Source organism: Coturnix japonica, chromosome 1 (genome assembly GCF_001577835.2).
Source record: "Coturnix japonica isolate 7356 chromosome 1, Coturnix japonica 2.1, whole genome shotgun sequence".
Lineage (NCBI taxonomy): Eukaryota > Metazoa > Chordata > Aves > Galliformes > Phasianidae > Coturnix > Coturnix japonica.
In genome coordinates, this window is record NC_029516.1 from 39,745,555 (window position 1) to 39,758,761 (window position 13,207).

Below are 13,207 nucleotides of genomic sequence, written 5' to 3' on the forward strand. Positions count from 1 at the left end.
GGGTCACTTTAGGATCTAGAGAGGATAGTGTTTGGGTCTGACTTATCTTTTTTGGATGGGAGCATGGAGACTATTTAAAAGGTTGAGAGTAGCTGTGGGTCCTGCTCTGGCTCCATCCTTGCGGAGATGCCCATCTGCAAGGCAGATGGGAAGGAGTCTAGAATCAGCCACGAGCCCTGCTTTCCTGTGCCGCCCTTCCCCAGCATGGAGCTGCTTACCTGGCTGCTTATCTGAAGTCATTACCACATCCTTGTCTTGAAAGTGCCATAGCAACCATTAGGTTTTGTGGTAGGACCTGCAGTGGGGACAGGACACAACAAGGTAGTACAAAATGCTGGGATTTGAAACAGTGGAATCTTGGAAAGTTTTGAGGATCACATAGAATCTAGAATAGTTTTTGTGTCTGACTTATCTGTTTTGGATGTAAGCATGGAGACCACTTAGAGGACTGAGAGTTGGTGTGGGTCCTGCTCTGGCTCCATCGTTGCGGAGGTGCCCATCTGCAAGGCAGATGAGAAGGAGTTTAGGAGCAGCCACGTGCCTTGCTACCCTGTGCTGCCCATCCCCAGCATGGTGCTGCTCACCAGGCTGCTCATCTGAGGTCATTACCACAATCTTGTGATTAAAGTACCAATGCAACCATTAGGTTTGCTGTTAGCACCTGCAGTGGGGACAGGGCACAACAAGGTAGTACAAAATATTGGGATTTGAAACAGAGAAATCTCGGAAAGTTTACAGGGTCTCTGAGGATCTGGAAAGAATAGTTTTTGTGTCTGACGTATCTGTTTTTGATGGAAGCATGGAGACCACATGCCCTGCTTCCCTGTGCTTCCCTCCCCTGTGTTACTGTGCTCACCGGGTAGCTGTTATGCCATCCATTTCTGTGTCTGTGTTTTTTCATGGCACTCATTAGGTTCCTTTTCAGCTCCTTCGTTGGGACCAGGGCTCAGCAAACCAGGGCAACGCCTTGGATTTGAAGCATGTGTGGGTTTTTTTTGTGACCTTCCTGAGACATTCTGTACTAAGGTGGGCTTCAGTATGGGAGAAACTTACCTGTCCTGCAGTGTGCGGCCCTCTTGTCAAGAGATGAATGCTGTCGAGGACAGGAGTGTCTCGATATCCTGCTCTTTCCCTGTTATGCTGTGTCTCTCTCCCTGTGTGTGGCTGTGAGGTATGGGAAGAGCTGTTACCATCCATCCTCATGGGCTGCTCCTGCCCACCACAACTCTTGCTCACTCTTGTACCTGGTTAGTTGTCTCTTGTTGACACTCCCCTTCTGGTCTGTGTTCCAGGTTGCCATGACATCAAGTTCATTCTGGAACACAGCCAGTAATATTGCTGAGCTCTTGTGACCTGGCTTGGACTGCTACAGGGTGATTCCTGGACCTGGTGGCTGCCCTTGGTGATGTGGCCATGATGTAGCAGGGCTGGTGCTGCCTGGGATGGGGCTGCTGCCTTCTGCCATCCATGTTATAAAAATATGCCAGTGCATATGAGACCACTTTGTGTGGTGTAAGAAGAGGTGTTCAAGTAGAAATTCTTGCTCAGCCCCTAATATACCCACCTGCTTTGAACATCCTAAGCATGTGGACCGTCTGCTTATCCTGTCTTTTTGCCCTAAGAAAGTTTTTTCCTTCAACCTTCAATAGACTTTTTGTCTATCTTTGTCTGGAGCACCATCATCTCCCAAAGTTCTTAGGAAGCAAAGTTTAAACAAGAAATCCTTCTGATATCCATTTATCTTCTCCTTATTGATTCCTTTCTAGTTCTTCATGCTGGTTAACATATATATATACTATATTTTCCTTTTGATTTATAACCAAAAGTCTGATTTCTGGCTTAAAAGATTTGCATGCTGAAAACAATGTTAGACAATATGCCATAGGATATTGATGCACTTCACTGATTTCTACAATAAAAATCAAAAGTATTAGTTGTGTAACAGATCTGCAGGTCATCAGGTTACTTTAGCAGGTGCAGTTTTATCTGTAAATCCTAACAAAAAGTGGTTTTACTGCAGTGTGAGACTGTGATGATGGGAAAATTTCAACGCTTGGAATATTTCTACAACACGTGAAGGAAAAATCATTTCCAGGGGTTGGACAAGAAAGTGAAGAAACCATAGCAGGGTTGTACTGTTTTTGGAAACTGAGAGGGAAAATATGCATGTAAATGCTTCTGATGAGTTTTGTGGAGTGTTGATTTTTGTATTTGTTCTGATCTAAGTACAGTGCTAGTCCAATGTAATTCTGGGCATTAAAACTATGACCGTTAATGGAGTCAAATTCAAAATATTGGTGATAGGAGGAAAAGAAGAGATGCTTCTGCCTGATTTTTCTATTATCTGTCTGTGTGTATACATTTGTGTACTCTGTACATTTATATATTCATGTGGACAAATTTAATCTCTATTTTATTACCTTTGGTATAAAACATACATGGTAGAATGTATTTGTTAATTAATGGGAAATACATTAGATATTTATTTGCCCACATCACATGTCTGAGACTCTAAAGAAATAACAAAAAGGAAATACCCTTTCCAGGTTGACCTCCTGTGCTTATCACCATGGTATCTCAATATGTTCTCAAGAACATTGATTGCTGTGCCTGTTTTCTCTCATGTGTGGTTCTTCATTCTTATCCTTTCTTCTTTTCCTGTGTAAGTGTTAGGGGGTGGAATTGGATTAATTTCTAGAAGTTGTTATAAAGTGACTGGAGTCCCTAAGGTTTGCTCAGCTCAGAGCATTGGAGATGAGGGCCTCATGGTGGCTGCAGTTCCTCACAGGGAGCAGAGGGGCAGCCCCGAGCTCTGCTCTCTGATACAGCGACTGAGTCCAAGGGAAGGGTCAGGCTGGCTAGTAGGGTAAGGTTCCTCACTAGAGAGTGATTGGGCACACAGTCTTGCCAGGACAATGGTCATTGCCCTAAGCCATAAGTTCAAGAAGTGTTTGGGCAATGCTCACAGACATATAGTCTGCAGTTTGGCTGCTCCTGTGTGGAGCCAAGAGTTGGACTCAGTGATCCTTGTGGGCCTCTCCCAATTGAGGATAATCTGTTTTTTCGAAAACATGCAATGTAGTTTTCATTATAAGTAAGTCATATCAAGAAAAGACGCCTTTCATTTAGATTGTAGAGAGCTTAGTTCTTGTGAGAGTAAGGTCTCATAAGCTTTCTGGGGTGTATAAGACAACATGAAATTGGATAAAATAAGGATCTCTGAGATATGAGCATCAGTGCCATTGCCATTAGGGAAAATAAAATCTGTTTGTGGAAATTACATTTTGCAACAGTGACTATTACATTCCTAATGTCACGGCAGTGTTAGAGTGTGCTCAGCTCTAAAAACAAACTGGGAAGACCAGTAATGCCTTCTTCACCCAGTATTAGCCACACTGGTCTCTCACTGAAGTACAGCTAGCTGAAGAGCATCTGTTTCTAATGTCCCAGATGGTTCTTGTACAATCCCTATAACTTCTCCTACTTCCTTCCTGCTTTTCCTTCCAAAATGCCATTGACTATGAATAACTTAATTTGCCTGCCAGAGTTCTCTATCACTTTCTCCAGCCTGAAGAGAGTAACTTTCTAACACTGTGTTTCAATGTCTTCTGGCAGAATATTTTCCATCTGCTTTTTAGATGTGTGAGTGTGGGAGGGGCAGAGGAGGCTGGGATAGCGGGGGTGGTGTCAAGGAAAGACGCCAAAACATACTGCTCTCACTGAGACGATCTACTGCTTCCTTTTTGTTTCCACAAGGTCTGATGCACTGCTCACACTTCCCTTAGGTGTGGCAGCTGTTCCTTACTTTTCCCTGAGGTAAGGACAAAAAAGAAAGGAGATGAACTCCCCTGTTAGAAAACTTTCAAAATCTAATGGGATTTTTCCAGTCTGTGAAATAAAACTTTTACCCGGTTATTCTACGATTCTCATTGCAGCTTCCAATGTAGCTAACATGAAAAGTGTTTGAAGTAGGAGTGGACAGAAGGAGCTGAGCAAGGACGTCCATATCCATAAGGAAAAGGAGCTGGATGTCAGCCCTAACAAAGGAGATCACTTATGGCAACACTTTTGTGAACTGGAAGGACATGGAGTCCTCTGGTTATCACAAAAAGAAAACAACAGCAACAGTTTTCTAATATATTACTAAGGGGAACAACTCAAGTTAATCTGTCATGTGGATTTTAGGGATTCATGTTTTCAGTGGACATACATCTACAGTGAGAAGTTTTCCTCCATTTCGGCTGAGAGGAGCTGATAAATCTTCCTCTTCCCTAGACAAGACTTTGGAGCAGTTTTCTGGGATGTTACATAAATAATGGGAAGCTGTAAGAAACATCCTGAAGTAGCCTTTAGGATTACATTGCAGTACAGTTATGTAATAAGAAGCAGCTACTTTGATTAGCTTGTGAAATTCAAGAAACATGACAGCAGGCATTGTGCTTAACGTGGAACATATTAATGATGGATTAAATAATACAGTATCCTGCTCTCCTAAAACAGCAACCAGACAGTTTGATGCCTATGGCTGCGCCTAATGGGGTGAACCCCATCGCATTCAATCATATGTACTAATTTAGACTATGCAGGGCCTTTGTGTAAATGGGGACCTCTCATAATTCTTACCCTCCTTTGACACAAGACAAGGAAATGAACTTGTTCTGTGGAGCACTGTTAGATCATGGAAACAGAATGAAAAGAGTTTTGTGCAGCTCTGGTGTTGCTGATGCATAACATGGAAAATGGCTGATGATTGTTCAGTTCCCTTTGAAATCTTGTACATTTATTTCTTCAGAATTCTGTCTAACAGAGTGGCATTTCATCAAATTGTATATTTTGACAGTCAATGACTGACGATTAAATAGAGCAGTGCTTTATCCAGACTACATGTTTTCTTTAGTAGATAGTAGCTGTAGCCTATGTGTATGACTGACAGGGAACTGGACAAGAATTTCCCATTCTTGAAAATTATAACATCATCATTAAGATTTTCATAGAAAAAAGGCCTGTTTTAATCTTTTTTTTTTTTCCTTTTTTTTTTTCTTTTTTTTCCCCCACTATTTTACTTTCTAAGAATCACTTGAGCTGAATTACGAAGTAGTGTATTTATTTGCTGATATCTGTTTGTTAATGTTATATCATAAATATTTTAAAGCTTTCTTTCTTTGTAGTTTTAATTGTGTTTGAACAGTGAGAATCTATATGCAACTGACTAATTAATTTATACTGTTACAGTTAAGAAACAGTTTGAATGGCAATTCCGAGGAACCTTATGTGCTGCTGAAGTTAGATCATTATTCTATGTACTTTGAGATATATAAAAGGAAAAGGCTGAAATCTACATCTTTGTTCTATTCTGCATTAAGTTGCATAGTTCTTTTTTTTTTTTCCTCTTTTTTAAGCATATGCCACCAAGCATGCTAATGAACCAGTCAAAGAATCAGCTAACGGTTAATGAGAATTCAAAGAGATTTATTTAGCCTAGTATCGTCATTTCAGTGAAGATTCAAAGAGGATTAATTTGATTTATGTCAAAATGGAGGAATCTTTATATAATCTGCAGTCAAACTTTCATGATTATATTTATGCAGTCTCAGTGCATTCTTCAAATTCATGTGTGAAAGGCTATGGAAGAAGAAGACAATATTTATTTATATGCAAATTATTCTTTTTTGTGTAGAAAATCTATTTCAGGTTTCAAATCTGTTTAATATCTCTGCAGTGCTTGAGAACTTACAGGATTAAATTTGGAGATACAGAAATCATTGAGTATTATATGTGATTTTAATGGGCTACAGAATTATTCTATGAAAGCTAATGGGCATACACAACTCTGAAAAATGGTACAACGTAGTATTTAAGGGTGCTCTACCATACCAAACCAGATTATTATTTTTTTTTAAATTGGGATACGTGTCACATTCATGGTGTAAGCGAAGTGTATCATCAACATTTCATCTACTCTCTTTTGTAAGGGCTGCATGACTCATATCTTTCTCATACCTTGTGCTAATTGGATCTGTACACCGCACTAAAATCTCACGTGAAACTACACTATGTATGGAAGAGACATCTGATTCCAGTACCAGCAGGATCTGTAAAATCACTGTTCCTCAAACACCATATGATTACCATTTCCAGGTACTTTACAAGGCATTCTGAAGTGTCTTTTCATATGCCACTTCCATGGCCCTTCATGCACTGCTGCTTTTACACAATGACCCAATATCTTGTATGATGATGCTATGAGTCACAGATGGCTTTAGTACAGAAAGCCTTACCTTGAGCCATTCTTTTTCACACACACATTGAAATCCAAATTATTCATGAGTAACTGTACTTTTGTTTGACAACTTGTGCTACCTAAACTCCAAATTCTTAAGATTATTCATGCGAGATCAGAAAAGAAAGGAAATGTTGCATGCAGTATCAGATGGCCACACCAGCTCTCACTCTTTCTTTTTTTTTTTTTTTTTTTCCTCCTTGATTTGTTGTCTAGTAGGGTTTTTAAAGCAACAGGAAGAAGTATGTCTGATGAACACGTATAATAGCTCTTTGTTTGGCCTGGATCTCTTTCCAAGCCTTTAGGTATGTTTATTACTGACGGTGGATGTTAATTCAAGAGTGTCTATGAGAAGAAAAAGTGCTTTACTAGATCCAAGCAGCTACTGATAACTGAGGTTAACATTTAGAATAAGTAAAGCTTTCAATTTGTAAGCATGTACTTTGCCATATAATGTGAGGAATACGATAGATTTAGACCTTTTTTGCCCTTTTTGTTATCCCTTTCTCATTGACTTGAGACCCCAGACTTATTTTTCACTTTGTATTCTTTCATGGTCAATAAGAACATTTGTTAAAATACTTTGTCTCCGAAAGGCCTCTCAGGATCTCTAACCGTGGTTAATGTTCTCTGTCATACATCATGTTCTGCACATATTAATAATGTTATGCCTCAGTGATAAGGCCTTAATGTCATGTGCTGTCCAACCTAATGTGCGGATCATGCACATAACTGTTAAATCATTCAGAATGAAACTTAGCCTGAGCATTGCCGTGAAAAAGTAGGGTAGGGAAAATCAACCCTTTTAAACGTACCTTAATTTTCATTGTTCACTTGTATTTATTTATTAATCTGTGAAGATAAAGATGTGCAATGATGCAGCATTTTTTGGTCATGGGATCCTGGAAGAACAGTAAGCATGTGAAAATGATAAAAGAATGAAGCAGTGAAGATCTTGTGGTCATCAAAAGACATTCTGCAAAGTATCAGTATAAACAGAGTTTGTTGAGCCATGTGCACTGCAAAATTCCACGAGAAGTTCATGGGTAAAAAAGTAAAAAAAAGTGAGGGAAAGGCTGTGTTGTCTATCTCAGTTTCAATAAGCCATTCAACATTGTTTCTCATGGTATTCTCCTGGAGAAACAGGCTTCTCATACATGGGACAGATGTACAGTTCTCTGGGTAAACATTCACCAGTTTTAATCCCCAGGGCTTTATGTTGCGGCTACTTTTGCTTAACATTTTTATAAATATGAACAATAGAATATTGAGTCCTTCCTCAATAAGTTTGTAGGCGATGCTAATTTAGGCAGCATTGCTGATATGCTTGAGGGCAGAAAGGATCCTCAGAAGGATCTGGATAGGCTAGATCTGTGAATCATGTCCAGTCACATGGCCTCCAGAAAGACTCAGTGCTGGGTTCTGCATTTCTGTCCCATACAGAAATCCCATACCATAGTATGGGCTTGGGAAAGAGAGGATGATAAGTAAGTCTGGAAGAAAAATATCTGGAGGTGCTAGTTGACAGCTGGCTGAGCATGAGCCAGCAGTGGGCTCAGGTTGCCAAGAAGGCCAACAATGTCAGATTGTCTTGTATCACAAATAGTGTGGCCAGCAGGGCTAGGGAGGTGATTGTGCCCTTGTATGCAGTGCTAGTGAAACAGCAACTTGATTAACTTGATTACTGTGTTCATGCTTGGGCTTTGCACTACAGTAGGGATATCTGTTTGTTTGTCACATCAGGTAAGAGTGCTTGCTGTGGTAGGTTTAGACCTACCCACAAACTGACTGTTTAGTGAAGGAGAGCTGATGGGTGAATTAGCAGGGCAAGTTGATCACCTGTGACTGAGACCATGCTCCATCCTTACTGGCACCAATCTGGGTCCTTCTCTACTCTAGCCCTCAGACTTTACAAAATGTATGGGAACGTGATATCTTTGAGACCTTTACTTTTTGTCATATCTTGTTGTAACTGGCTAACTAATTAAGCAGTTATTATGTGGTACTGACAGAGGGATTCAAAGATCTTATTTACTAAATACAGCTAAAAATAGAGATATTAAAACAATGTTGCAGGAGCCATTTTCAGCATGGCTTTAATTAAAGGGTCACTTTGGTGCATAGCATGTACATACCAGATCCTTTTAATGCAAAGAAAAGATGCCTACATTTAATTTAACAGAAACAAGAACATTTTAAACCTGCTCAGAGTAGTTCATATTGGGTTGGACTAAACATTGACCGCTACAGCAAAATGCAGGTTCTGTGCTCAGTCAGTTGATCTACGATAACTGTTACATAAAGCCAGGTCATGTGAATGTGATGCCATTTAATGTAATAGGTTATAAAATCAGCTGTGAAAAAAAATCCATTACAATTTCCCATTCTCGCCTCGACAAGGGATAAAATCTTTGTAGTGGTTTGCATTATCTTTTCTCTGAACATATGGTGATACTATTTTCCCTGTTAAAAGAAATAAATTACACTTTGTTTGATCCAAATTGTGATTCCAAACAACAGAATATTCCTATATTTTTTAATATTTATTCCTATTCCAACCTATATTCCATTAAGCTATAATTTTCATATATTAAAAATACAACAAAATTAATTTTAAGCTATATTGCTTACAGTCAGTAGGATGGTAGCATTATGGGGCTCAGCAAAACCTAACCATACATGTATCATTTGGTTTGTCAGTTCTTAATCTGTCATTAAGCCCAACATTTTCTCTGCAACCTGTACCTGAATTAGCTGGTATTGTGCTAAGTCAGGATATTTCCCATTGTATGCACAACAGAATTGTAATCAGTAAAAAAAAAGATGGAAAACCCCCCAAAGTTTGTGTCTTTTCCTGCTAGAGAGCAAATGAGCATAGGAAAGAATATCTTCACAAATTAGACTACAGTATATATGATATATATGATATAGTATATATATGATATATAGTGCTATGACTATATAACAAAAGGACCTTCCTTTTACTATGTTGTTTCTCTACCATGTGAGAGAATTAGCAGGTTCTCCTCAAGCATGCCATCTATGCTTCCAAATCTGAGATTTGTGTCCTGTGAGTTGAGACGCAAACATTATGTAACTGAGATCACTCCCTAGAGTGACTAAACAGAATCACATCAGTTTCCATAAGTGTGGAAATAAAGTCTTAAAATAAAACCTTTCTTTCTCTGCATGGCAGAAGGAGACAAAGAGTAATAATTTCATAAAGAAAAGAAACATGGGACTGTATTAGAGACTTTGGAGTTTTTTGAAGGAACTTAGCTGTAGACATTGCTTCCCAAAAAATCAGATGTAGAATGTTTCTGCAGACATTTGGAGAACAGGTGACGTGAAAATAAATAAGTCAACATAATGAAAGCAACATTCTTAAATCAAGCATGAGCTTAAGCTTTTTCCAGTGGCTGTTCACAGTAGTATTTTAAATATTTTCTGATCATGTGCCATGAAAGGAGTAGTGTCCTCAGTGAGCTCAGTTTTGTGAAATATTTAACATTCTTCTATGCTACTTAAGTAAACTGTGGAAAGGATAATATATAAATGACCAGGAGAGAACATAATCCAGTTACACATCTCTTGAACTTTCTTTCATAATATGCTGTGGATGGTATCAAGATCTAATTTGTTTATATTTTTAATCTATTCTTTTTCTAGAAGTAAAAAATGAGACATGAGTTTCTAGGTATTTAGATTTGCTTAGCAAGTGTGTAAAGCTTCCACATAATAATGTTCCTTTGACTTTTAGACTGTGGATCCACTTTCAAAAAGCATATGCTGCACATGGAGATATTTCATAACTTTTTGGAAGTGAAATGGAAGTATATTTTAAGATTTTAAAATGTCAGGAAATCCTGATTTTTTTTATCTCCTAAACCAGTGCAAAGGAAAAAGTTCACAGCTGCAAATGGAAGGTGTTGTATAATTCAGTAATTTCTGGGAACAGGAAATCAGATATGTAATTTAAACTTTTAGATGCCAGCCAATCTCTCTGAGGAGAATAGAGAACAACCTGAATGTCTGTTTATCTGGGCTTTATTTGCAATGATTACATTAGTCCCCAGAGAGAACCCAACTAAACCTACAAAATACTCTGCTCCAGTCCCATTAGCCAACCAAGATCAGTAAGGCAAGCATGTATTTGTTTTGCCCTAATTTGTGGTCTACTTCCTTGGCCTTCTGGTGTCCCATTTAACAAAATCTGAGCTACTTTCAGGGTCTTATGTGATTGGTGGTCTTACTTAATTGAACTCTGGTATAGAAGCACAGTGAAATGTAAAATTCGTTCTGCTACAGTCTTCAACTTTATAACACTGCACTGAGAAGTGATTGGCAGTACATAGAGGTATGAGGATGCGTAGCTATTCCTGGGATGAGATATCTGTGCCATGGTTTCCAGGGACTCAGGTCTGACAATCATACTGTTCCTGTTTAGAATTAAACTTTGTTTCCCTTTTTCAAAAAGATTGGGTGTCATCAGTACAGGAAACAGTAAGAAGTGGGTAAGATTCTGAATGGGCGCTTCTCTGTTCCACTTGTAATGGAGGTCAAGCCCAGACAAGTTCACTATATCAATAGTGAAGTTTCAGGTCTATTATTTGACCCTATTTTAGAAAACAACAGGTAGCGCTCCAGGTCAACCTGAAGTTTATCTCCAGACTGGTGAAATTCTAATATGTCTGCTTCCCTTCTACAAGTCTGCTTTTCCTCTGGGATTATCAGGAGTGAATTAACTCAAGCAATTACTGTATGTGAAAATAGTTTCATTATACTTTGAATAAAATGTAGCCAAAAAAAACACCAAAAACAACCCATGATCATTTCCACCCATAATACTGTTTGGCTCTGTCGTTGTATTGGAGTGAGTTCTTTCTTGAAGTTCTGTTCAAATGGTGCTTGATTCTACTGCAACATCAACAGTCTAAGATTGCTTTAGTCTCCCGTTCTTCTCGTGCTTTATAATGTATACAGAGGTCCTGACAGAGATTATCATATGCACTTCTTATTTATGATCTTTTTGTTTCTGATACACACATACAAACAGTAATATAACATAAAGCCTATCTTATTTTTGATTGCTCATAGCTTCCTATCTACAAACAGGGAAAACTACACACTGTGGGAAATATCACTCATCTGTCAGAATGTTTTTAAAAGTATGGCACCTGGGACATTTTCTGCTATTTATTTCCACCTGTTTTGGCAATATGAAGAATAATATTAATGTGAGAAACTTTACTAGTGTGTTCAAAATGTGTTTAGGTCTGTTCTCAGTCAGACTGAAAAAAACATCGTTACTCAGAAACACCAATACTGGTCAGAGATTTATTCCTTAAAATTTCTCAAAACTGAATCAGTTTCCACCAAGTCAGTGGCAATTTTTCCACTTATCTTCTGAGTAGCTGCAATGCTGAGATAATACATTTCTTTAAGAATTGCACCCCTGCTTGTCTCAGCCTCCATCTAAGTGAAAAGTTTCTTAAACAGTGTTAGTCTCATTATATTTCTCTTAATACAAAGTAAATTGTTAACACCTAATAAAAAGAAAGGTGTTATTCACATTGTATTACCTTTATTTTCAAGCTGTTTTCTTCTCATTTTGGGAAAAAAAAAAAAAAAAAAAAGTTCATTTGTATTTGTTTTGCTATTCAACAAATGTTTTGTTCTGTTTCTTTTTATTTTTGAAAAACTTAAAGTGTATCACTTTTCACTGCCTGTTTTTGCATTGTACAACAGGTCTTTACCTGTCAGCAGTCTGTTGGTTCTGTTGTCTCAAGGGTACCAAAGAAGGAATTTTAGAAGGCATACTTTTCACTTTACTGTAGTGAGGTTAAACACTTTTTTGAATTTGGCCTAGTTGACCAAGATATTTTTGTTCTCTTACAAATAATGTAACGTGTGAATATATTTATTTTAGTGCAAATAACAAACATTATACACACATATATATATATATATATATATATATATATATATACACATACAACATTGGAAGCAGTGCTTAACTATATTGTGATAATGAAAACTTGGAAAGTTTATGTGCCACTTTTGGGAAGACCATGTAAATCACTAGTGTCCAGCATTCTAATGAGCAATAAAAGTGCTCCAACTAAGGCCAGTCACATTTTCTGAATACCTCATACTAATTTGTTCTTGCAAATATGACTCTATATGGAGAGAAAAATAGTGACAAACGTATTTAATAGCTGTCTATATATACATTTACCTGGTTATTTATAAAACTATATAAGGTTTCTAAACTATATTTGTATCTTTCTTTCTCTCAGCAACCATGCCTTCTGCTATTTTGAGGTGATAGTTGATCTCCAAGTAAATTCTACTTTCTATATAAAGCTCATCTTTATTTTTGGTCTCATAACTGACGGCTGTGGGTCTTGTCAGTTTGACCTTGAGATCTTATACTTGCCACATAGGGCAATACAGATCGGTGTCCTTAGTTATGGTAGACATGGTATACTTCTGAAAGGATAACAGAAGTCAGCAATCACAGATGAAAGACGAATTCAAATTGGAGGCTTTGTAAAATAAATGAAGAGTGGAAAATGCATTCCATGTGATGGGACAAAAAGCAAGGAGTGGTGAATTCTGACCCTTCCACAGATTTCCTGGAGCCCAAAACTCTTGAAATGGGCACTGATCATAAAAATCCAGCTTACAATATCAGTGTTGGACCAGAAGAATTCTAGTCTTAAAATACAAGGTTTGGTTGCCAATTGTCCTCACTACCAGCTGAAGCTAATGGAAGTGACAAACATTCAGTACAACCAGAAACCAGAGTTCCTTTCAAGCATGATTTACAGTAATTCTGCTGTGGTCAGGCAGTGCTCTGAAAAGCACTCAGTCTCTTCTCATAAATATGTCACAGAAAGTTTTGAAAAAGGGAAAAAAAAAAAA

The 13,207-nt window shown here is 38.0% G+C and overlaps 1 long non-coding RNA gene across 1 annotated transcript; it reads right to left on the minus strand.

The window, feature by feature from the left end:
• Window positions 1-6: 6 nt before the first annotated feature.
• On the minus strand, window positions 7-2,327 carry LOC107311444. Its single transcript, XR_004307164.1, has 3 exons — window positions 1,245-2,327; window positions 1,054-1,164; window positions 7-966 (listed from the first exon to the last, which is right to left on the minus strand). It is a non-coding gene; the product is annotated as an uncharacterized LOC107311444 (long non-coding RNA).
• Window positions 2,328-13,207: the final 10,880 nt, after the last annotated feature.